A 5,000-nucleotide genomic window follows, 5' to 3' on the forward strand; every position below is an offset into this window, starting at 1 on the left:
CATTCTGCCCGATGAGAAAACAAACATTTGACATCAAAGCGAATAGGCCAATTTGCTCTGACGAAGAGCTAACGCTCAAAATGTTAGCTCACCAGTATCTCTTACTGTGGTTAAGTTACGTTTATCGACTAGTTTGATAAAACCAACTTTTCGTGTTTTACTCTCTCCGACGATGCTTACATCCCTTTCGTAACCTTTAGTGATCGATGCCATGCTTAGTAGCCAAGCCTTTTGGAAAAAAATAGACCCGAGGAGGTTGAGTTTTCAACCCAGATTGAGAAATTAAGCCTAAGGAATGATTATGGTGTTAAGGGTTTGCCTTAAGTTGAGGATAATTTTAGTTCTATAATTTCAATCAACTATTTACTATATTTTATACAAAATGGTTAAATACTTAAAATATTGAAGTATAGGCCTGTCTAACTCGATACTGTAGTGGTGAGTGATATACGTTGCTAATCCAATAGCCTGGGTTCGATACGTAATTTGGTCTTTTTTTTTCGTTATTTAGAAAAAAGCTTTTTGTTTTAAGTGCCGTTGAAATGGCATCGACCGTTTACGATACGGAAATTTGCACCGCTGACGCAGCACCACAGCCTCGTTTTTAGAAAATAACCCCTCATTCGTTTCTAATGATGTAATTTGGACTATGTGTAAACTTTGCACATGGTGACTTAACACATGGTAACCATGCAGGAGCCCATGGGCTCCTGTGGTAACTTAACGCTTGTGTGAACTTTGAACGCCAATTCAACTCAAAGTGCACTGCTTGGCACAGGTATAATTCTAAATACTTACTAGAATCCAGATAATCTTTTTAAATGCCCATGCAAAGAAACCCTCTTTCTTTCCTACAAAAACAACCAACACATCTGGAGTTCCACAAGGATCAATAGATCATTTCCGAGTTTATGTCTGCCTCCTCTTCAAAGCAAGTTGAAGTCTTTTTCTCATGCAAATTAGTTTCCATTCATATGTAAAGTAGAGCTAATTACCATCATAAAAACTTCGCACTTAGACTCGCTTTGAAGAGGAGGCAGACATGAACTCGGAAATGGCCTATTTTTTCTATTTTTCATTAATGATATGCCTAGTATAATCTCCAAGGAAACATCTCGTCCCCTCTTTGCTGATGATTCAGTGCTTTCGCTTAGTCCTTGGGCAGGAGGATGGTGATAAGCTACAGAACGCTGTACTTGGGAAATGGAATTTAATATCTCAAAATGCAAGGTCCTGAGGATAGCTTCTCTCAAGTCGGTACTTGATAGGGATTATTTCCTTGGGGGAATTGGGTTGGAGCGTGTGAATGTCATAATCATAATTATAATTTGCGCTGGAATACTCATATCGATCATATCACTAAGCTCAAAGAATGTTTAACTTACTTAATCGAACATGTAGAGATCTACCCTACACTGAAACTAAGAAATTGCTTAATATTACTTGCGTCCTGAGATACCGTTTAAAGAAAGCTAGTATAGTTTAGTCTCCATTTACTCAGAAAAATATTCACAAGTTGGAGCAAATTCAACTAAGAGCTACTAGATTTAACATTGGAACTGACTTTTTAGAATACGAACGCTTTCACAAGCTAAACAACTTACTACCTTTACAATACCGTGGAGAAATATCTGATCTACTAAAAATTGGCAAATTGGTCTCCAGTCTGCCGGTCTGCGTTTGACAGACACTAGGGCACGCAATCATGAAGCAGGTTAAAATTGAAACTGATCTTATCATTCAAATTACAAAACATTGTTTTTTACGATTATGTTCGTCTCCTAATAGCTCTAGTATTAGCTTGGGACAGGAGGCCATGACTGTAAGAAAACGATGGTAAACTTTGATTAAATATATACAAAGATCTATTGTAAACCGTAAATGAATAAGGGGAGTATTTTCTTAAGAAACTGTGGTGCTGCGTCGGTGGGGAAGTAGTATACAAAAATTTAGTTCTATCAACGGAGTTGATAATGTAAACTGGCCACCGTACAGAGATTCTAAAAGCTGACGTTTCGAGCGTTAGCCCTTCGTCAGAGCGAATTCGCTCTGACGAAGAGCTAACGCTCGAAACGTAACCGTAGATCGGGGCGACAAGAGGAACTAAAGACTAATTCAGTTCTAAGAATGAGAACTATTTTGTGTAACGCTATTGAGACTAAGTGAATTTTTCGGTGACTGATTGCTTACAACCATATTTAGTACATACTAAAACAGTCTGGGGCACCCAACGACCAATTTGTTGTAAAATGTATTATTATACCCCAGTTAATGAAAATAAATGTTATTAAGGCATTTTCAGGTGTTTTTTAGTGTTGCTGGGAAAACATTATCTGTTCCTTTTTCCCAGCAAGACACACAAGAAATTTCCCAGCCAGCTAGATAAAATTGGTCGGTTTCCCAGGTTTTTTTAAGTCGTCCTCAGTCTTCAGAGTCTCTACAGCCAGCTCGGGTTGAAATGCTAGAAAAAGTCGGTAATTCCCAGGGAAAACCTCTATCAATAACAAAATTTCCCAGCCAGCTCATCGAAACACCTGTATTTTTGCCAGCCAGCAAGATTCCTCTGGGGAACAGATAATGTGAGGAACAGATTCGTTGGGTGCCCCTGAACAGTGGATAGCTCTGATTGGCTACTCAAACTAAATAGCCTTATTATTCACACTCATGAATTGTAATATTCATTATCCCGCGCGATGACGTATTAGGCATTATTTGAGCTGATTTAATTGTGCGAGGCACCCTGCGAACAGAGCCTCCTTTTGTCTTTTTCTTTACTGAGGAGGAGAAAAGTAGGCTCTGCCCGAATCGTGTCAACTCTTTGAAGCCGCCGCAGCCCGAACTTCTGGGCTAGTCAATCTTGTTTTCTCTCGTCAAACCGGTTTTTCCAGTGCGAGCGTCCGTTTAGTGACAAAACCGATGGTTATAATTGAGCCCGCTGTATAGTGAAAAACCAAGATGAAGGCGAGATCTGGCATATTAGGCTTGGGTTCGAGACTGTATCCTGGCAACATGCAGCGCATATTCAATAAAGATCTTACTCGATTCATGCAGAGCCTTTCTCGAGAACGCCAAAATCGAGCAAGCAAAAGAAAGGCTCTGCTTGCAGGGTGTGTGCGAGGTGGCCAGTTCACAAAAAGTGTCGATGAATACGGGTCAGGAAGATTCTTCGGCGGCAAGGCCTGCTGACGTTCCTTCGGCTGACGGTCACTGCAGGCTGTGCTCCCTTACAGTGCGACGCGCCTTACACATAAACGGAAATGACCAAGTACTGCGGAGATCCAAGTCTGGGAAAGTATGCCATAATTCGCGGCAGGGACAAAACACAAGTCACAGGTCACAGGTCATTGTTTTACCAATACAGAAAGTATCCTAAACATTCATAAAAGCTAACCTTAGGCCTAATTAGGCCTAAAGAAAAGCTTTTAGGCCTAAGGTTAGCTTTTATGAATGTTTTGGATACTTTCTGTAAAGGTAAAACAATGACCTGTGACCTGTGACCTGCGTTTTGTACCTGCCGCATAATTCGTCAAATGCGAATACTCAAATAGCGCAGACGAAGAAAACGTTGATCTTGAACGCTGCAAATTTTTTAAGACCCGTAATTGTATACCACTGAAAAAAGAAAGGAATGAAAACGTTGACAATGCAAATTTAGACTTGGGGGAGGGGTAAAATTGTTGAACAAATTGACTCTCAATTTGTAAATAAAACACTCTCAAGTCAAGATTTAGCCCCGGAAGGGGGGGGGGGGGGGGGGAAACACCAATATGGAACAGACGGGGATGCTCGTCGGAAATTTTGAATTTAACCCCTAAAGGAGACCATCTGGGCGTGGCTCAAGCTTTTTGTGACCCCTAAAGAAGACCAATCTGAGCGTGGCTTAAGCAAATTTTGACCCCTAAAAACAAGTTAAAAAGAAAATCTGACTTCTGTTTCTCTTTGCGTAATTCTGTGTTTCTTCGCGGAACCATCAACGAGACCTTGGCGGCTTAAAATATTGGCGCTTTGCCCGGAACACCCTAAGCGAGACCAAAATCCAAAATTTACACCCCTAAGCGACACGACGAGCATCCCCGTCCATTTCATATGGGAGTCCCCCCCCTTCCCCCCCTCAATTATTGCCTCTGAAACTGAGAAACACTTTCATCAAATCATTTTGAAATAACACAAACACAACTTCGACTCCTTGAAACTTACCTCGTTTAATTGATTTCTCTCTTAGCCACCTTGATTGAAAGAGGAAGCCCCGCCACTCTGCTGTGCTTCACATGAAAAAAACCATTTTTTCAGACCTTGATCTCCAAATCCCGCCAATCGAAGCGACAGCAAATTGTGCAAAAGCTTTCAGTATTAGAACTGTTGTTGAACTAATAAACGTTTTTTCAATCTTTCTTGAACTGTGTTTCTAACGCACCAATCTTCAATTATAAATACCGCACAACAAACCTCACAAAATAAAATGGCGTCGCACAGTGATTCGAGCGATTCGAGCTTCAATGGCTCGCGCACGCGCAGACAGAATGCCTGTAAAATGCCGAAAAGGGTATCATGCCGAAAAGGGTACAGACGCATAAATTATGCTATTATGCAACACTCACGTCATCGGATCAGCTTTGCGAGAGAAACGTGAGTAAGTTGTCATGACCTTTGGGCTGTGAATGATATCGCTATATTTTGTACAATGCGTATTGAAAAAAGAAAGAACATGATTTTAGCACATCGAGCGAGCTGTCCTGTTAGTGAAAAGACTAAAGCATAAGTGGAAGAAATTGAAACAATTTTTGATTCTATTTGTATCGCCTTGGTGTGTGGAAAAAAAATTAACGTGTCTGGATGCCCTGCATACGGAATTGGAACTGTTTACTTTTTGGCCAACGTTGTTCATTAATTTTGATAATTGAAAAAGGAATACAAATCTGGGTAGTATTTCCACAAAGCTAGATACCTAGTAGTCCTAAATATATTTAGTGATAGCCCTCGTTTGAATGATTACCTGTAAG

The sequence above is a fragment of the Montipora foliosa genome, chromosome 1 (genome assembly GCF_036669935.1).
Source record: "Montipora foliosa isolate CH-2021 chromosome 1, ASM3666993v2, whole genome shotgun sequence".
NCBI lineage: Eukaryota > Metazoa > Cnidaria > Anthozoa > Scleractinia > Acroporidae > Montipora > Montipora foliosa.